The following is a 23,586-nucleotide window of genomic DNA, read 5'->3' on the forward strand; positions in this document are numbered from 1 at the left end:
ATTTTTTTAGATGCATGCAATCTTTCTAATTTTTTCTACATACATATATTAACATTTCTATTTTATATTTTGTTTTTACATTATGGTTATTTCAATCAAAATATGTAGATGTAAATAGAATTCTTTTCAAAAAAAATTATTTAAATTTAAATAATATTATTGTTTTGAACTGAATTTAGCTTAATTGTTAATGATCATATTTATATTTCTAATATTAACTCCAATTTGATCAAAGACCAAATATATTTTTGGTATTTTTGTAAACGAACTTGCTTAACACTTCCCTATTTCAAAGTTAATAAAATATCATTTCTATTGTCTTAGATTTGAGAGTAAGTATATTAAATAAGTAATAATAAATGAACATTATGATTAATATATTTCTAAAATAAAAATATATTACTTAAAAACTTGTTTACTTTAAATGAATAAAGTACTCATTTACTTGTAAATTTTAAAAATAAAAATTGATCTACATATATATAAAATATTTATTCTTTTTCCTATTTGCATACAAATTAATTAAAATCTAAACTTTAAACTACATAAATATTTTTAAAATATATTTCCATCAATAATTAGTTTAGAATAAAGTAAAATCTAAAAATTAGACACATATAGAATCTTTTTAATTTCTAGATATATGTTTTTCTAATTTATTTCTACAAACATGCAACTGATATTTCTATTATCCATTTTTTTCCATTCTAAAAAAATCTAGATGTAAATAGAATTTTTTTAGATGCATGCAATCTTTCTAATTTTTTCTACATACATATATTAACATTTCTATTTTATATTTTGTTTTTACATTATGGTTATTTCAATCAAAATATCTAGATGTAAATAGAATTCTTTTCAAAAAATCTAGATGTATATAGAATTCTTTTAATTTTTTACATACATAAAATCTTTCTAATTTTTTTCTACATACATAAAAGAATAATTTCTATTTTCTATTTTAAAAAAAAAGCTATCATAAAGATTGATAAAAAAATTGATTGCATATGCATTCTTTATTTTGTGCACTAAATGCACAAAATAAACTGTATAGATTAAAACTTCCCGTGCTGGGCACGAGAATATACAATAGAAATATCAGTTACCAAGAATAGTCGGCCATAAGCAATCAAATCTGCCCTTCCACTGGAAATAGCTTCATTACCATCATCCCGATCATAACCCCCTGTAGCCAAAAATGTTCCCTTGAATGCTGTTCTTATGGGAATCAGGCTCTTTTCACTCGCTATTGTCGTCTGCGAATTATCAATCCTGGGCTCAAAGAAATGAGCGTACAATATCTTATATTTATTCAGAGCCTCCGCCATGTGAAGTCCCAGTGCCTCTGGATTTGAGTCATATGCTTCTGCATGATTCGAAAATGGAGAAAGCCGAATTCCCACATGCTCTGCTCCGATTTCCTCCACCACTGCTTCCACAACTTCAAGTGCAAATCTGCAACGATTCTTCAATGTTTCGCCATAGCCATCTGTTTGATCATTCACGCTGTCCTTCATGAACTGGTCCACAAGGTACCCATGCGCCCCATGGATCTCAACACCGTCAAACCCTGTTCGTAAAAGGACTGATTATGTCAACAACAGGAACATTCTCTTCTTTAAACCAAGATAGATCAGAATAAAAAAACATACCTGCATCTATTGCATTCCTGGCAGCATTTCGAAAATCAGCAACTATATTGGGAATTTCCTCTATTTTCAGAGGCCGGGGAGGAGAGAAATCTGCCACATCCTTTCGGTTCGGAAGAGGGATCTTTCCAGAGATTGGTTTCCTTATGGAGGAAACTGGAGATTGGCCATTAGGCTGATAATCTGCATTCCAATGCACCCATTAAATACACAATACACTGTTTGTTGTGGAGGAGAGTCAACCAAATTGAAATTAATTAAAATTGAAATCTAAATCAAAGTAGAATATTATAACTAATTTTGAATTTCAATTTACATCTACATCTAAATCTAAATGAAAATGTAAATAAAAAATAGAAATCTCACCTGCAAAAATGTTACTCCAAAACTTCAATTTACTCCTATTCAAAAACTCCAATCTAATCCTCCAATAACCTCCACCTCTTCCTTCCTGCAAAAACATAAAATGAAAATGAAATGAGGAGCCTTGGTTTTATAACTTCTGAGAGGCTCCTCATATCCCCCAACAGACGTCTCTTCACATTCCACGAATTTGTTTCAAATTCCCCCACTCCCCGCAAAAAATAAGCATGAATGTGCATGCAAAATTATATTTAACAAAAAAAAAAAATCATATTGAAATTATTTCGCCCCTATTTTTTCGGGCCCTACTTTTTCGGGCCTATTATTTCGGCCTCCATTTGGCTTCCTATTATTTTGGCCAGCTATTATTTCGAGAATTCTTTTTTAATATTTAATTTGGAAGTTTGTAACTGCTCCCAATTCTTTTTTATTGACAAGGAATCTTGGCATATTCCCGTGCTGGGCATTTGTGCTGCCATTGTATAGAACGCCTCTCGGCGTAATCACCACTTCTAATTTATGAATCAATAATCCAACTCATTATGTTTTCGTCTTCATATATAATTTAGTAGCTAATTTATAATAATATATTTAGTTCATGATACCATGTATCTTAATTTGTACAATATTGATTTTTAGAGATCTGAAATTAGTTTACTAAGGAGGTTAGTTTTCAATAATTTTTTTTATAATTGTTAAATTTTGATCATTTTAAATTATTCTTATATCAACCAAATAAAATATGTCACACCACTTCTCATGTCTTGTTGCACAATCTAACTCATAATATTTTTATCTATCACCACTTGTAATTTATGAATCAATAACCCAACTCATGATGTATTTGTCTCCCCCTTTTTGTACTTTGTGTTTATGTGTAACTACAATGAATGAAAACACAAGATGGATTTATTTTTCACACAAAATAACTTAAAATCAATCATTCAACAGTTACAAGAAATAGGCTATCTCTAGCAAAACCAATACATTGTTGGAAGGAATGCACAATCTAATAAGTTGGAATGGTTGATTAAAAATATTAAAAGAAAAAATCTGAATGGGGATTATAACATATATTTTCTTTCTATGTTCAATGGATGTCTCATGGATTTATTCGAGAATTTATAGTCAATGGATCTGTAGACACCCTAAAATTGGCAGGACTTCAACAACATGATTTTAATTGAATCAATAAGGATTAAGGACAATATCAAAGAAAATGAGTAAAACAACAAACATTTGAATTAATCACAACATCAAATGATTTACATAACTAATTTAATCAATTAATTTCCTAAGTTCTTGATCATATTAAAATCAAAATTTTAAAATCATTTCAAAAGGGGAAAATCAATTCAAAAGGGAAAATTAATTCAAATGTAAAAGAAATGTAAATTTAAATAAATCAAATAAAGCCATTATCCTCTCAAAAGTGAAAATCCATCCTTTTGGATTTAAAAAGAAATGATAAAGCCTATTTAACTTCACAATTCAGGTCTGTTGGGATTTTTCTCTTTTGGTGTAATAAGACATTTTCAATTTCACCATTACCCTTAGTAAAAAAGTAAATCCCAAATCTTTATCCCAACCCCTTCTAAAATCCTATAAATAGGAGGCAAAATTGGGAGCAAAAGGACCCAAGTTTTATGCATCATTACTATAGGCATACTAAAGCTAAGAGACATCAAGTCATTTAACATCATAATTATAGGTTATTTTAAGCATCATTTAGTATCATATTTAGAGTATTTTCATCTATTATCTTGTTAGATCATTCATCCATATAGATCTCATATAGCGTTTTCAAATCTTCAAAGTATCATCATAGATCTGTATTTAATCCCATTCTAGGACATTTAGTAAAATGCTAATCTAAGAGCAATTTTTAGCAATTGTATTTAGGGAGAAATGCGACCTTCTTGAATTGTTGATTTGGTAGTTGTTTCTTGGGTCTACTTTAGATATACTATGATTCTCTAGCACTTCACATTAAAGTCTCATAGATAACCGCTTCCTTGTGTACAAAATGGTGCCCATTGTAGGGCCATTTAAATGCCTCATTTTGACTTGATTTTTCATGCTAATCTTGAACTTTGATTGCAGATTTGTATTTTTTTCTCTTTGCTTTTACATATTTGACTTGTTGCAGGCTTAGCAACACTTTGAAAAGACACACAACATACACCAAAACCTTTTGAAGACACTTCTAGACTTCTAAATACTGAATTTAGGATTTGTTTTCAGTTATTTTAGCGCTTTTAAATTATATTTAACACATTGTAACTATTTTGTAACCCTCTCGAATTGTTCTATAATGCATTTGTATAATTTTGTAGCACTTTTGAACTTTCTATAGTGCATTTACCATTTTCTACAATGCATTTACAACTTCTTGTAGCACATTTGCTTTATTTTGTAGTGGATATGAAGCTTTATGTGACGCATTTGATCAAACTTAAAATCTAGCAAATACAAGTTGAAATTTTGATTTGCATAATTGTGAGTCTAAAAAGTTGAAAAGGAGTAACTAGGTCATCAAAATTATGGAAACAAAGTGAAGAAACCTCAAAAATGTGCCTAGCCTTTTGCTAGCTTTGAACCGGGTAAGCTTAAACCCTTTCAATTTCTATACTCAAATTGTGGCATTTCTATTTTCAAATCTAGCCCAAGTTAAACAAGCTATTTTGAATCTCCAACCTGGTACTAGGCCTATGCTCTTCATTCTCATGAGTGAATTAGAATGCCACAAATACTAAGGTTGTTATGAGAATTAGCTAAGGAATGAACACAACACCTAGCTTAATTAAGAGCCTCTTGTTTTCCATAGATTAAAGGCTCTAGAATTGAATAGGTCATGTCTGATGTGTTTGGAAGTTGAGGTAGTAGGGATATGCTCTCATCCTTTTAGAGTGATCAAACTCCCTGACCTACTTTTAATTTTAGTTTTTCTTGCTTTTTATAGGTAGATTATGAGGCCATAAAAAGGCATACCTCCCAAGACTTTCCTTAATAGGGTTGGTAAGAGGGAAAGCCTTCAGAATTGCATTCTTAATGGAATGTAAGACAATTGTGTTCAAAAGATAGCCTTCAGACTTGCATTCTTAATTGAATGTAAGGCAATCGTGTTCAAAAGATAACCTTCCTCTAGTAGTCTTACAAGAGATTGTGCAAAACCTCCCCTCATTGCTGGGAAGCTCTCTTTATAAAGAGGTAAATTTGAACATTATTGGATGACACTAAATCCTTGTAGTCACTAGCCTGAGTAAAGCCATTGTTAGGAAGCCTTTTGCATTTTAGGTTTGTGCTTGGAATCTTCCCATTTTTATCATTGTTGAGTTTGAATGTGCTTATTTTGGACTAAATGAAAATATTAAAATTGCAAACTCTCAATTAAATCTAGACAAAAATCACAGGAAGACAATAAAATTGATAAAACACCGCCTTTATAACCTATAAAAGTGTTTTTGAACTTGAAATAATGCATTTGAAATTTAAAATAGCGCATATGAAGTTGCTTACAACATCTTTGAAACATAAAACAATGCATTTGAACTTATGACAATGGATCCACTATGTAGAGTAGTGTCTGGTGACAAGAAAAATATCGTGTTTGCAATATATAATACTACATTTGATCAGTCTTGTGATGCTTTTGGGAAAACTTGCAAAATAGTGGATACTTGCACTAGAAATTTACAAAATCAGATAGAAAATTTGAGCACCCTTTTTCTCCATCGACATCCTACATAGTTGGAAAAACCTTTTTAAGACCAATATTTTCAAAATCAAGCACGAGCTTTCACATCATTCCTTTGATTTAAACAATCATATCTTGAGTCCAATTCAACAAACATCATTGGTCCTACTTCTTTAAAAGTTAAACATCAAAGGATACTTACATCCTTTCACCCCCAACTTTACAGAGTTTGATTTGATCACCAACCTTTGGTCATGTTGGAGTGACTTGCAATCTTGCCTAACATTTCACTTCTGTTTAGTCTATAGATTATTTTCATCTTGTAACATGCAAAAAAATTAAAAGGGTTAAATTCCCCTCTGATTCCACTAAGAAAAAAAAGTACTAGTGCAATTGAGAAAGAACTAAAAAAGTCTGTCACTTGTATAAGTGCAAGGATAGCAAAACAAACTACAGAAGTTGAATATGCACGATCATCAAACACTCTTGATCCTGTAATTGCAATTGATTATTCATTAGCTATGACTGATAAAGAATTACCTCAATTTTAACAACCAAGACCAAAATTTTTTGCTTAATTCATGTCAGGGAGCAATGATCATCTTAATGCAAAAAATAGATGAGTTCGAACAAAACCTAGAGTTAGTTGACATAATGGAAAAAAATTAGACAGATGTAAAGAGAGATACATTTTATCTCTATCAAAAAAAGATGCCAAACTACCATCTGACTTCAACATATACCATCTCAAGAAAGAGCGAGAAGATACATCTTTTGATGTAGTTACCCAAAAACTCTAGGAATTATAACAATTGGAAATGGAGAGACTAAAGAGATGGAAGGCACAACCAGTGGAGTTTAGTTTAGAGAAAATATGCCCTCTCCCCTTTGAGAGGAGTGTTATTTTGTCACCATTCCTTCCAAACATGAAAATTTTGAAATACAATAAGTATTTTGGTACAACCGATTCCCAAGACCATCTTCAAATCTTTACTTTTAAGTATGGAATTCGTACATTATACAAAATATCTCATGTGGTTATTCCCTCGAAGATTGGGAGGAAAATGCCTAGAATTATTTTCCAATCTCCCATTGAATATTTGATCATTTGATCAATCAGCTTTCGTATTCATCACACAATATTCATACAACATTGAGAAATAAGTCACCATGATAGATTTATGCAACACAAAACAACTCACAAGAGATTTTTTAAAACATTTCCTAGACATACGTTTGCCAAGTACCATCGTGAAATCCCAAAGAAAGATAAGACATACATTTTCATCAATAATCTTTCTAAACCCATGAACTATTGGGTATAACTTTAGTATCCTAAAGACTTTGAAACCATGTTGGAGAACACAACAAGAGTAGAGGAGACCTTGATTAATAATGGAGGTTTTAAGATATCAAAGAATGGAAAGGGTTTCTCTAGTAACTTTTCCTATCCAAATGACTCTACCAACCATTCAAATGATAAACAAAAGACTTGGTGGAGAAACAATAATAAGAACATGGTGAATGATGGGGTTGTAGAGGTAAATAATGTTAAAATGTAAGCTTACCACTTTCCAAATTATCCATCTCCCAAAATAAATAACTCTAGTACATCTACCAGCCAAGGTACACAACAATAGGAAAACCCTCATCCTTTCTATAGACAAAATGACACTCCTCCACCCATGTCAAATTCTCAAAATTAATAGGTCTCATACAATTAAGCTTCTCCACCAAAGGGATATAGGTCTATCAACCTGCCAAATGTATATACTTCTATAGGTGAAACATATGAAAGGGTCTTACAAACACTCTTGGTTGATGAGCTCATTACATAGCCAAAAGCTAGACTGTACAAGCCGTGAGTCAAACCATCATGGTGGAATGAAAAAAACTTTTGTGCATACCATTGAAACCGAAGACACCTCAATAATAATTTCTTAGCTCTAAAAAAGGTTATACACAAATTTATTGATGATACAACCATTAAGGTCAGCTGTCTTTGTACCAATGAAGACCACACAACATTTTAAACTCCCTTCATGAGTCATGAGAAGGAGAATCTTCAAAAACCAACCAGAATAAAATTGCAAATGAAAAGGTTAACTATACCCACAATTTTGACAACACAATTAATATGTTATAAGGACTTGATGATACTGTTAATGTTATAGTTGTAAAGGACAAACATAAAAAAAACCTTTGACTGTTATTACTCAAGGTCAAGCCTCTAAAGTGGTATTGCCGCAAGCAACCACCAACCCATATAAAGCCACCACAAGCTCGACTGCCTCCAAGTATAGTTTGGTTAATCAACTACTCAAAACTCTTGCGCATATCTCAATCTTTGAGTTGTTACAAATCTCCCCATAAATAAAAAAATCCTGACTAAAGCCTTAGTGCCAAACAATCTAGATGTAAATAGATTCTAGAACATGGTGAGAAATCTTTTTGCATCATACTATGTATCTTTCTTTGCACAAGATGACATGTCTTTTTCCCATCCCCAAAATTTCTCCTGCACATATAAGTCTTTATACATAGAAATAGGGTGAAAAGACCATTGATTAATGGAGGTGCCAATTTGAATATTTTTACTCTAAATCTGGTGAGAGCACTAAGATATGCAAGGGATGTCATAGATCCCCATAAGAAGATCACAATCAAAGCTTATGATGATTAGGAAAGATCCTCTAATGGGATGGTCATCTTATTGATAAGGGTCAGCCCAATAATAAAGGAAATTGTTTGCCAAGTTCTTGACCTCAAGCTACCTATAATATCTTGTTAGGAAGGTCGTGGATACACGATATGCAATTTGTTTCATCTACCTATCATCAAAGTTTAAAGTTTCCTTATATGGGTCAACAAATAACCATATCTGGGGACCAGAACTACACACAATATTGTAACTCCATTATTCCTCATAATAACGAGGAAATCTCCATCAACAAAATTGACAACAACTAATCTACTCCAGTAGAAACTTTGGAGGGATCAAGAAAATAACCACTCTTCCACAATAACTAAGGGAAAAAATAAATTTGTTTATTCTAGTTTTATAGATCCGTCATCTCCCTACACAGGACCCACAAACATAAATATTATAAAAAGATGGATCTTTTGATGAACGACTTTGAAAGAAAATGCAAGATCCAACACAAAGGGGTAGGATAATACTTTTTTTCTTTATTGACCTACCCATATCCCCCAAATCACATGGAAAACCATCTTCCACCATATGCCCTCGATCCTATAATGAATACTTCGTTAGAGGTAACAATGCATCACCAAACATAAGGGAAGATGAAAGTAAAAGAGTCCAGAATGTTGATATCTCCCACCATATTCTTGGCACAAATTATGACTTAATGAAGTAGATGGTTTTCTGGGGAAGATCCTCTAGGAAAAGGCAAAGGCATAGTCGAACTGCTAGAAGCAAATTTCCGGTTAAACAAACTTAAGACAAGTGTGGGTTATTTAGAACAAGAACATGAAGGCTTACCAGTCTATTCTAGGCCAGAACCTCTTGATAAGCAACATCTTAACGATAGGGGTCCCTCCTCCTCTACACATATTTGGGTCCCTAAAGATAAAAACACCATAGATTACTATGCACCAAGTTTGGATGGTATAAATCTATCCCTCTCCAACCTTCATCTTGCAGAGGAGACTCTCTTAACCATAAATAATAAGGAGTATGATGACTCTACCAAGTGGGAATTTGACTCCTTATATGACAAATATACCCAAAAAAAAGAATTTTATGTATTCCACAATTCTACCCCAAATACTGTAAGAGAACAAGAGTCTCCCTTCAATTTGGACTCCAACTTAGTGCTAGATATTGATTTGCATCTAGAGAGTTCAGAGGAAAGTTTTGGATAGACAAGTGATCCCACACAAATAGTCCAAACACATGACACACACACTCAGTGGCCATAATATCTTATATAATCTAAAGGAAGAGAATCTAACAATGGGTTCAGCTTTCAAACTCTTTTTCCAACCTTATTTCTAGAAGAAGTTGTCGACGAAAATGGTGAGTAGGTCAATGAACCTAGTTTGCTAGATCATTTAGAAGGAGCCCACATCATTGAATTTAACAATATAATGTATGGGCCATCAAATGAGGTTATGTCTTTGAATCCATCCAAATCATGTAATTATCTTGAGTCATTATCCTTAACCTATCTCGCCTGCTCTACCAACTGGACCCAGAGGTATAGGCATCCTTGACAATATCATAGCTACCCAACCACAACCAAGAACTGGAGGCTTGCCCCTATGCCTACCTCTACCTCTACCTCTGCCTCTATATGTTCCCCTACCTCTACCATGACCACCGCCCTGATCATCATGATGCTCCCCACCACTTGACTTCTCCTCAATAGATGGGATATGTTATGTTGGATTAGTATACCTCATAAATGGATGATCTTTAAAGCACCGTGTGTACTCACTATCCATCTCTACGTCTACAACATCATTCCTAAGTGACCATCCTCACGATGACTATATCATCTCTATATAAGCCTCTCGACATTCCTCATAATCCAATGTGGGTCCCCATACTGGTCTCTTTGCATGTACATGGACATAATCTGCTAGTCCCTGTGGCATCACCTGTATGTGATCGAACTGTATGAGTACTCTCAAGAAATAAAATCTATCGATCACTAAAGAAACTCAACCTAATAAATAATGAGAAAAATAGAAATATACCATCTCATCATCATCCTCCACCTATGACTCTATATGTATGCATGGCCTCAACACAACCTCATCCATATCATCTATCATGCATCTCCAATACTTTGTCTTGTCCAAATAAGGTTGGACAATGACACTTGGACAAACATAGATGTATGTCATGTCATGTGGTCTATGTCATACACAAATTGGTTGTGTGATCGGTAGATGCTCCCATATCCATAATTGTAACACAGTGACACCAACTGATAGAGTTGAAGCTCACAAGTATACCACATGATATAACTCATGGTATAAATGTGTAAGAATACAACTCCCCCATGATAACTATCATGGTTATTCGATCATGTCTTGTATAATATACTCCCATCCAATGGAACATACACATCCTTATTGATCTGGAAGGAGGAATCCTCCTATCAAACTTACTAATACCACTGACACAAGATCATAATGCAACATCTAAAACCAAGGAATGCTATCATCACGAATATCCTCGTCCCCAAACAACTATCTGCACATTGTGCCATCCTACACCTGATCATAATATACCAAATCTCCTACCATTGAAATCCTTAATGTCCTATACACATCCTTCGACATGATAGTCATATTGCCTAACAATAAGTGAAAGGTGTCATGGTCCGAGTGCCACCTCCCGACCACAGCTATCAACAAACCTTGGTTCACTCAGAACTGAGGCATTTGTAATAGGTATCCAAACCCACATCTATATATCACCTATCGACCCTGGGCCAACAATTGGTCAATAATCTTAAGAGGCCAAGGATATGACCCACAAACCATGGGCTTACACCCTCATACTTGTTTGCAAAACAAAAATGCACAAATTAGTTCATCATCAACAAAGTACTCCTCCTACATCAATCAAGTCACCAACATCTATCTACTTAGATATTGGTTTGACTATGAACCAATTATCTATCCAACTCTATATCTTGAGATGGACAAAAAAAAATTCCCAACTCTATATCTTGTGATGGGAACATGCTATCTATTTGACCTATCTGATTGATCAAACATTTCATTTTGTGATTACACTCCTATGTTTGTTTTGATTATGTGCGAACATGTTACCAATTAGGCATTAATGTAGATATTCACACTTGGACATCACTATCCTACATTGCTCAAATAAATCATTGATCATTGTTTAGAACACAAAGTCACCTATTTGAATCTTCTACTATGTGACACATTATCTATCTTGTAGACAACCTTTCACAAATCACATTCTAAATCAAATGTGTTATTTAAAAAAATTAATGTGCTATTTTAGTTGGTGGATGCACCATAATATCCAAATACGCCATTTTAAAATAAAAAATGCTATTTATGTGCAGAGATGCGCCATCAAACCATATGCGGTATTAAACTAAATATATGTGTTATTTTTAACACCTCATGTGCTATTTAATGTAGATGCACTATTATATTTAATACGAGTGCAATTCCAAGCACATGCATTTCTAAACAATTAAACTATGCTATAAAACTAAAATTCATCACTTTGTCACTAACAAACATGTCAAATCATTTATCACAAAATGCATGTGTTGCAGGAGTAATCGTATGTGCTACAACAATTTGCAAATGCACTACAATATTCATATGCACTACAAGATTTCATAGATGCACTACTTCTATATTCAAAAGCACTCTAGCCTAAACCAAGGCATGATTAGATGTGCTAATTCATGCTATAGATGCACTATTAAAACTAATAGATGTGCTAAAACATTTCAAATGCACTACAACAATAAACAAAAGCACTAAAATGTTGAAAATAAGAAATTGACCATTCAATTCATGCATAAATCAAAAAAATTGAAATCAAGGAGGTTTTTAATAACATATTGGAGCACCATAGTCAGTTGGATGCTAAAATCTACAACCCCTCTTGAACCTATGCTCTCGCAATGGGACCACGACCTTCTCTAAACTAGGGCTCCAAGTGAGAAAAAAGAAAGGTGAATGTGAAAATGAATAGTTTAAAAGGTCTTTTCGACCTATTTAAACCTGGTGAGGGGCATTTTTTACCTATTTTAAACCCTTTTATACTAATTAATGCCCTAACACCATTTTTCTCAACATGGGTATTTTTCCATAGTAGTATTTATCATACATACTATTCACTATTATTCACCTATCTCATTTTGACTCCTTCATAAAATTTGTTAGAAATAAAATTGGAATATCCATACTTGAAAATCAATAATTCCAATTTTATTTCCAAGGGGGTGGCGTATCCATATCCAAATAAACGACAACAACAATGTCCAAACATCATATCAATATTCAAACACAAACAATCAAACAAGGGCATCCAAGCAAAATGTTCAAAATAGGAACTTTCAAAATGCAAAATTGTAAACATTGCAATGTCAACATCATGCATTCAATCATCAACAATAAATCAATAAACCATCAATAATTAGGGTACCCAATCATCATATCAATATTTGAACCTTAAGGCATCAACAATCAGGTATTTGATCATCAAATTTGGTTTGAAAATTAGAAAAATCAGGACATTCTTTGAACTAATATGCTTCACATGTTAGCTCAAAGAGGGGCATTTGTAGACACCCTAAAATGGTAGGACTTCAACAACACAATTTTAATCAAATTAGTAATGATTAAGGACAATATTAGAGAAAATGAGGAAAACAATAGACATTTGGATTAATAATAGCATCAAATGATTTATGTAATTAATTTAATGAATTAATTTCCTAAGTTCTTGATCATATTAAAATCCAAATTCTAAAATCATTTCAAAAGGGGAAAAACAATTCAAATGAAAAATAAAAAAGTCAAAAATTGAAAAGAAATGCAAACTTAAATAAATCAAATAAAACCATTATCCTCTCAAAAGTGAAAATCCATCCTTTTGGATTTAAAGAGAAATGAAAAAGCCTATTTATCCTCACAATTCAAGTTTTTTTGGACTTTTCTTCTTGGGGTTTTATGATATATTTCCAATTTCACCATTACCCTTAGTAAAAATTAAATCCGAAATCTTTATACTAATCCCTTCTAAAATCCTATAAATAGGAGGCAAAATTGAGAGAAAAAGGACCAAGTTTTATGCATCATTACTTTAGGCATATTAGAGCTAAGAGACATCAGGTCATTTGGCATCATAATTATAGGTTATTTTTTAGCCTCACTTTGTATCATATTTAGAGTATTTTCGTGTGTTTATTTTGTTAGATTATTCATCCATATAGATCTCATATATCTTTTTCAAATCTTCAAAGTATGATCATAGTTATGCATTTAATTGCATTCTAGGATTGTCACTAAGATGTTGATCTAATAGCAATTTTAGTAGTTTTAGTTAGGGATATATGGAACATTCTTGAATTGTTGATTTGGTAGTTTTTTCTTGGGTCTACTTTAGATTTACTATCATTCTCTAGCACTTCACATTAAAGTCTCATGAGTACGCATTTCCTTATGTATAGGATCATGAGTCAAATTATTTGATATTTAGGAAGTGATCAAAGATAATGTTGAATAAATGAGTAACACTAATTTCTCATTAAACACATGGGTGAACCCACAATAGTAGGTTACACTTTTTTGGAGGAAGAAATTCCTCTGAAATTGTGCAACTACAAATTATCAATTTACCAGTTTCGATAGAAAAGTTTTGTAAAGTTTCAATAGAAACTATTTAGTTTCTATTGAAACTAAAAAAATACTACTTTCTATCAAAAATATTAGTGCCACATACTTTTGATCGAAACTACATTTCTAGTTTTGATCAAAACTTTCAATGTAGTTTCAATTGAAACTCCAAGCTCGATCGGGGTTTGTTAACCCCGGTCTCAGGCTTACTAGTTCTGATCGAAACTAATAAAGAAAGTTTAAATTGAAACTAAGAAAAACAAAAAATGTAAAGAATTTCCTGCAACCCCACATGTCATTTTCAACAGTGGGGCTACAGACAAAGAGTTTTGATTGGAAGCATAACATAGACAAGGGCATCCGAAATTATCAAACATTGAAAAAGGTATGATTTTCCCCTTTGTTTACCGATTTTAAATGATTTTAGCTTCATTTTATACGCTTTTAGTTTCATTTTATATGTTTTTAGTTTTTTTTTGTGTACAGTATGTATATATCATGTATATGTATGTATATATGTATATATATGCATACACACACACACACATATGCATACATGTATATATATACATAGATATGCACACACACACACACACACACACACACACGCATATATATATATATATATATGTATATATATATATATATATATATGTATATATACATATATATATATGTATATATATATATATATATACATATATATATATATATATATACATATATATATATGTATATATATATACATATATATATATATATACATATATATATATATATATACATATATATATATATATATATATACATATATATATATGTGTATATATATATATATATATATATGTATATATATATATATATACATACATATATATGCATATGCACATATGTACATATACATACATGCATATGTGTATACACACACACATATATATATACATGTATGTATACATACATATTGTGGATATACACATACATTTAAATTTTTAATGTGCACACGTGAACTTGTAATATTTAAAATTCAATTTCCTATATATACATGTGTGTGTGTGTGTGTGTTTAAATCTTCAAGTTGCCCCTAATAAACTAACCCTAACATTAGTTCCAACCGGTTAGGTCATGATGTCAACCCTAATATAAACTTCACCTCAAGGTCCTCACCCTAATCATAAGTCTAATTAAACCTTGACTAAAATGTTAATCTAAAAAATAAATATAACCATAATTCTAACCCTAAATATCATGTAACACAATGCTAACCCTCATGTAAGTTTAATCCTAATCTTAACTCTAAACATTATATATTTACCCTAGAATTGACCTTGATTCTAACCTTAACCATAAAATCTAAATCATAGTTCCATAATCCTACAAGGGTTTAATCTTAGTCATGCAGGCTATACCATAACCATGTAATTATATAACTATTTATATCTAACTTTAGTATAACCCTAAACATAAACCTTCAAACCTAAAGTTATATCATTTTTACCCTTGTTATCCCTAAACCTAACCACATGATGTGAAGACTAACTATAAATTTTTACAACATGATCCTCACTTCTTAACCCTAAAAAACTCTAATATGAATCCTAACTAAAATCTTTAATCTATATTTACACTAACCCTAAACATTTAATCCTAAAGATCCCAAAACATTATATTAACCCTAACATTGATCACGATTCTAACAAGATATCTCTAAATCCTAACCATGTAACTATAACCATACCTTAAACCTTAATCCCAATACTAAACCCTAACCTTGATTATATTAGCTTACTCAACATTTAACACTAAATCCTAAACCTAATCATAATTCTACTCGTAATGCTTTAACATAAGTTTCACACTGATATTAAACAAGTTAATGATCTGACTATATAAACACAATTATGACACTAACCCTAACTCTATAACCATAATAGCTCACTCAACATAGAACACCATATTTGAACACACACTCCTAACCCTAGCCCTAAATATTTTCCTAACCCTAACTTAATGAAATTTTACCATGACTAAACCCTAATAACGACCCTAAACTCAATCTTAATACTAAACCCTAACCCTAAAATTAACCTTAGAACCATAATATTGACCATAATATAACATTAACCTTGAATGGTGACCCTAATCAAATTAATTTACACACTATGAGGCATGTGCAACAAGAACAATACATGTACTACTAATTTTATAACTCTAAACCTAACTATAACCCTAATAATAAGTCTTAACCTAACCCTAATGTTTTAACTTAAAGCCAAACCCTAAAATTAACTCTAAAACTAATACTAACTCTTAACTCTAACCATAGTCCTACTTATTTCCATAGTAACCTTAGCCATGATTGTGACAATATACCTATTAAATTATATAGTTCAAATGTAGTTCTATATTTAACCTAGTTATGTGTCAGGTAGTTCACCCATGTGATCTAGATCTATCTAGGCTTAATTGAAACAATTTTATGAAGTTGTCACACACACACACACACACACACAATATACACATGTACACATTATGTTCATTTCATGTTTCCAAATTCTATGTACATGTATATAACATATGTTTGTTTCATGTTTAAACACATATTATTTAATTTCATGTTTATGAAATTCTAGTTTCTTAAATTTCATCATGGACAATAAATTTCAAGTTTATTAAGCATCATATTTTAATTTAGGATGTACAAAGTACCCATGTAGTACTATACATGTTATGTTCATTTCATGTTTACACATATTATATGTTTAATTTCATGTTTACAAAATTCTAGTTTCTTAAATGTCATTGTACTTGATAAATTTCAAGTTTATTAAAAATGTTATATTTAAATTTAAATTTTAGGTGTGCACATTATATACACATGCATTCTACATATATTGAACTTCACATGGTAGATCAACAACCTCCTATTCCCTCGAGCAACAACCTCCTATCCCCCCTAAGTAACAACCTCCTATCCCCATGAGTAACAACCTCTTATCCCCCCGAGCAACAACAACCTCCTATCCCCCTGAGCAACAACTTGTCCCCCCTAGCAGCGACCTATTTTTGTAGATTAGTAGCCTATCTCACCCAACATGCTCTATGATCGCACTAACCAAGAGATTCAGAGACTTCATGAATCCTTGGCTAGTGACACATGCTCTAGTTTGTATAGTAGTACATGTTAGAGCATCTTATGAAGCCTCACATATATTAGAGATGAGATTCATGGTGTTGCTCCATATTCTACATGTACTATACAGATTATCCTTGATAATAAGAGACGAGAGGTCTCTTCAGGTCTTTCGTTGCAATAGGTACAAGCCTTAGTGCCCAAAGATACACTGAAGAGGGAATGTTTCCCTCATTATGTTCTACTAAAGTATGTGAAGGGGTATTCTCCCCTTAAGTGTAAATATCCATACATGGATGCACTTATATACCCACTCTTCCTTGTTGCTCATGGTTGTTATCCAAATAATGACCAAATTCCACTCTATTTTGCACAACAACTTTATGCTGAGGTTCACTTAGGCAAGGTGGTGAACTACACTAATTTACCATCGCATTTAGGATAGGGGTGTGGTAGACTAATTGAATGGTAGTCAAGTCATCCACCACTGACACATAGGTCGATTTTCAAAGAGAGGGCACTTGCTATTTTCCCTATATTAGGTCCATTAGCTGATGAGGCCATGCATAACACCTAGTTGTGGGGGGGGTGATTTAGGGAGTTGGAGAGATTGCCACAACTGTTAAATCTGTTTTGAGTGATGAGGTTGGCCAATATTTGATGTCTCATTAGCATTCCATATCACCATCTGGTGCTTCATCTTCAGGAGAATTGTACAGTGTAGTAGGCATCCCTTTACTGACTAACTTAGAGGGTCTCACTAGAGTGTTGGCACAAAATACTATGACTAGTCTTGTTGAGGATCTATTATATTCATATAGATTCATATTAGAGCATCTTGGAATACTCGTATTAGATGTTCGATATCATGTCCATGGTGGTATTGGGACACATCCTTAGCCACATTCTTCTCATCGATCAAGTAGTGGTCATGGTGGTAGTATACATCATGGTCCACCCACTGACCACTCTTGCTATAGAGGGACATACACATACTCATACAAAATCTTCAGCCAGTGCATGGCATGGTCAGAGTTTAGATGTGAACCTTGATGATGTTGACTTCATCTTTTCGACCACATGATGGATGGACTTGTTGACAGATGATGATTCTACTTCTATGCCATCTCATCTAGCCAATCCACTTGGCTTGTCATTATTAGGATGTGTGCTAGCCACCAGTCATGCTACTATAGATGCAAAGATAGAGGTAGATGAGGCCCAACAAAATCTAGATGTATTGGTGGAGACAATCGACGCTAAGTAGTCTAAGTATTATCAAATGCCAACATCTACACAAGAAAATGTATAGTTTTTTAAGATTCATGTTAAAATTTCAATTGTTTGTTCAACTAATAATTTATGCATGTATACATATTGTGCCTTTTTAATTAAATACATGTTTTAATTTGATTTGTTGCACACATGTATGGATGTATTGTAGGGGGACATGCCTCTTTTTACTCCATCTTTGATGCCAAATCATGTACATCGTCGAGACTCATTCAATGATGTCAGTAGTGGACAGGTGAGTTTTAATTTTTTTGAATTAGATACATGTGAGTTTTAAATGTAATATAGAAATTGCATGCAATTTGTAAATTTAAAATAGATTTAATTAAATATGAAATTATGTACATTGATTTCACTCTCTCTTGTATATATATATATATAGGGGTCAATACATCCTAGTGAGCATCCTGATAGTTAGTCTTCAGACTGCACTATGAAAAGACATCATGATGATAGTCTTGCACCTGATGATCTATAGTTTTTTTTAATATTATAGATTATTTGATCTAGAATTTCATCCATATTCTACATGTTTTTGTTATTTATTATTTGATCTAGACTTTCATCCAGATTATACATGTTTGATGATTGACACACATATATACATTCTCTAGACATTTCTTTTACATGTTAGATTATGTTGGATTATATTCTATTACGTTGGATTATGTTAGACTATGTCCTTTTACATGTTAGATTATGTTGGATAATGTTCTATTATGTTGGAAATCATGTTAGATTATGTTGGATTATGTTAGATTATGCTCTTTTTACATGTTTGATTATGTTGGATAATGTTCTATTATGTTGGAAATAATGTTGGATTATGTTGGTTTATGAAATTGATGTATACATATGAAATTGGTTAGGATTAGGGTTAGGTAATCAACTTTACATAGTTCTTAATTAGTTACATAATTCATAATTCCTAATAATGCAAGTGATATTTAGATATGATTAAAGTCTAGTCCTAATTTCATCCCCTTAAGACATGTCCTAATTAGTTGCATATAAGTTCCTAATTTCTATAATTAGTTACAAATAACAATTTACACTTCACAAGTTAAATGAAAGAGAAAAAGTAATATATAATTAGTTACAAGTCCTAATTTCATCCCCTTAAGACAAGTGTTCGAATTTCTTCCCCTCAAGGAACATGTCCTGATTAATTGCATACAAGTTCCTAATTTCTAGGAATAGTTACAAATCACAATTTAAACTTCACAAGTTAAATGAAAGACTAAAAGTAATATATAATTAGTTCAACCAAATTTCAAATTGAAAATGATCAAGTTCAACCAAATTCCAAATTGTTGAACCAAATTTCAGATTTCAAATAGTTCAACCAAATTTCAAAATTTTCAAGTTGTTTCAAATTACAAGTTGTTTCCATCTTGTATCAAGTGGGCCAGCTCGTTGCTAGATAACATTTAATATTTTCCTGTGATCATCAATATTGAGCCTCCACTTATGTATTTTTAGGTCATTTGATTGGATGAAGGGTTAGATCAGTGGCAATAACATGGTTACTATACTGATATACCTTATTTTTAGGTTGATAATCAATGAAATGAATCTCATTCTTAAGTACTCTATTTTGCTTCAATATGTTCCCTACACAACAACATAACTTGCATACAACTCAATCAAATAATTCAATAAATTTGAATTCATAAAAAACATAGATGTACATATATGTACTTGATTCAACTTATACTAACATGTGGGAAATATAATTCCATCGCTTATTTTAGTCTTTGTTAGCTTCTCTATTTGTATGGTGCGACACAATAAATAATAGCTAACACCTACGTTTTTAGATTCTGCCATGACTACAAAAACATTGCCTACACAAAGTATATGTATATAAATTCCATGTGTCATGTACATGAGTATATATACATTAAATAAATTAACCAAAATTATGAAACAAATACACTTGTATGTATATACATACATACCAACTCTGAGCAATCTTGAAATATGGTCATAATAAGTAGAAATCAATGGAATATCATCATAGTTTTCATCCTCAAACTCATTTGTATTGATAACATCTAGTGGCACCAAAGTCCACTCACCCACATATCCACGTTCTTGATTAATGCAACCATCATAGTTTTCATCAATGCAATCAAGACAGAAATGAGTATTCTCTTGTGTACAATGACCACACATTACTATCTGTACTCATAACTAAATGCAAAGATCATGTCTTCTCTACCCTCTTGCATGCATGCATTGATCTTCTATTGACACCTGAATGTAAGGTCCATACATACATATAAAAATGATTTTAAAACATGTGTGTACCGTAATTTAGTTATCACATAACATATTAAAGATAAATTTGATTCAATTATAATATTCAAATTAGTTCATACATGATACCTCCCAAAACACTCTGAATGGTATGAATTGATCCTCTTGTGATGATGTGCTATTTGTATTTGTTGGCACCATAAAATGTGTTTTGCACCACTCAACCACATCATGAGCATTATTAATGTTATATTGTTTGTAGTCCATTTGATACTTTCTTAAAGCACATTTGATACAAGCTCTTGCACTGTCACTCTCGAAAAAACTCCAAATGTGTGGTATATTAAGGTATCAATGATATATACATAATGCATCAATTGGTCTAACTGATTTAAATTGTGTTTCACATCCATTTGACCATACAAAATGTTTTCCATTTTTATGCCTTTATTTTTCAAATAATCAAGAAATGTCTTAAAAAAATGTTCCACAAAATTTGTCTTGTGTTCTTTGTCATCACTAATGTAAAAGTGATACTCTTTTTTAATGACTCGTGCTTGATCTATACTTTCAACACTATCCAAATTAATTTGTGCATGTCAGTAAGACTCTTGAACCATAATAGTAATCTACTCTATATAGTAATATTTTGCTTGAAGTTATTTCTAAGAAACAAAGGAGTAATTCTTTGTAAATTCAAGAATAGATAAATTGTCCCGAGCGAGAAAGTTTCTCTTAGTGTTTGAAACTATTCTGCTTGCCAGTTAGCAAAAAAACATGACGTATATATGGTTGAATCAATTTACAAAAAATTAACATAAATTCTCTAACAAGTATGTCATTCTCTACATATTCCAACCTTGTTGATTCTTTTCCAACTTTTGTTTCTGACTTTATGTACTTCTATCTCTTACATTTTAGCATCCTCATCATATCAGTATCTTCATCTCTCAACGGAAATTTGGTCAGGTTACCACATGTTTCACAAGTTCCTCTTATGCAATCTATTTCACCTATTGCATGATCATTTGGTTTGTCACATAAGATTGATGTTATGAATTGGCTTGATCATTTATGAAAAGTATTTTGAGAACCACCACTTTCTTCTATAATCTTTCAGAACCCTTGATAGTATAAATCAAATTCAACATGATATTGACAACAACATGTTTCAAAAGATCTATTTATCTTCACAAAATAGGGTTTCAATATTTCAAACATTGTTTGTCCAATAATTGTGTCAAGATTTAAATTACAAAATGAGAGATACAATTCATGTTGCATGACATCCAACCAATGTTTTCCATGTTGAAGATACTCCTTAGGCCCAATCCTCTACTTAATGATATCTCTTCTATTCGGTGAAGGATGAGTATTATCTATCCAGTATTGAATGACTAAGTTCTTATCTTTTTCCACAATCCAATTAGATTGAGAAATTCTACACATTAGCGCCAAATTTCCTTCTAATATACTATCATCCAAATTGTTTATCCTTTTTAGATAATGTGATATCGTCTTTTGACTATACCCAATATGAGATGATAGTGAAGAGATCTATCTTTTTTGCCATATTTTCTTATTTAAAACATATGTCAATATCACTCTTCGTGCAATGGATTTATTTGTAGATCTAGTTTTTATCCCAATGGAATGTAACCCTTCCACAGAACTTTCAACAATATCTTAGTTTATAAGTCTTCCTCTTTTTATACTTGTATATATACCCAATAGTTTCAAAGACTCTTTTAATTCATCTTTAAGAAGTGAAATTGATAATAGTTGAGCTTTCTCCACTGTATCAAGATTCTCAAATTGTGCAATTATTTCTTTACAATTTTTATTCAATTTTCTCTTCGTAGTATGTGTAGGTTGACTAGCATATTCTTTTAATTTTTTCACATCCATTTCAATTAAATGATCTATGTTTCTATGATTAATTTTTCTCTTCAAACTTTGAGCTAGATTAACATTCTCATTTGTTGTTTGATCTTGGGCTGCAAGAAAAATTAAAATAAAGACTTAAGATACAAATTCTCTTTAGGGTCTACATATGTGTATATACATAACAAATGAACTATTATATACAATTTTATCTAACCTTCAGATGATCCTTCTTCGATATCCATTGCTTCATCTTCAATTTTCTCATGTCCAACATTTTCATCATCTACTACTGCACGTGCATGATATAAAAAATAAAATCAAGCAAATTTGTAAGAGGATTTGTCACTAAAATTAAAATCAAAGATATAAAGTTTTCCTCTAGACCTAGAAATCTAGAGAGAGATTGTACTTGCGAGAGATGCGTACATATATGTACCTGTTTGAACTTGGGATGAACCTTCTCCAACCTCAGTAGGTTGTCATGCTTTACTACATCCTAAATAAATTTGTAATTTAAAAAACCATAATTAAAATGAACCCTAATTCTAAATATTCACAATTAAAAAACCATAATGTAATAAACCCTAATTCTAAATATTCATAATTTTAAAACCATAATGTAATAAACTCTAATCCTAAATATTCATAATTTAATATTTAACCTAATGCTAAATATTCATAATAAACCCTTGATATTAAGTTGATAGCAACCCTAAGTTTATATTTACCATATTCCTAATTGGATAAACCCTAATCCTAACTATATACATACAAAAGTCTATAATATGATTGTACACTATATGAACTAAACATGCATTGGAAAAAAATATTTCACATGTGTACCTTGCCTCCTATAATATCTCGGTAAATTTTTTTGATGATTTTCATCTTCTTCTTCTTGAATTCTTCTTCATGCATAGTTACTTGCTCTTTGA

At 31.7% G+C, this 23,586-nt stretch overlaps 1 pseudogene; it reads right to left on the reverse strand.

Annotated features, from left to right (window-relative positions):
• Positions 1 to 1,055: 1,055 nt before the first annotated feature.
• LOC149577262 (putative 12-oxophytodienoate reductase 11 pseudogene) lies at positions 1,056 to 22,893 on the reverse strand (annotated as a pseudogene).
• Positions 22,894 to 23,586: the final 693 nt, after the last annotated feature.

The sequence above is a fragment of the Cupressus sempervirens genome, chromosome 1 (genome assembly GCF_028749045.1).
Source record: "Cupressus sempervirens isolate cs-2001-9-10 chromosome 1, ASM2874904v1, whole genome shotgun sequence".
In the NCBI taxonomy this organism is placed as follows: domain Eukaryota; kingdom Viridiplantae; phylum Streptophyta; class Pinopsida; order Cupressales; family Cupressaceae; genus Cupressus; species Cupressus sempervirens.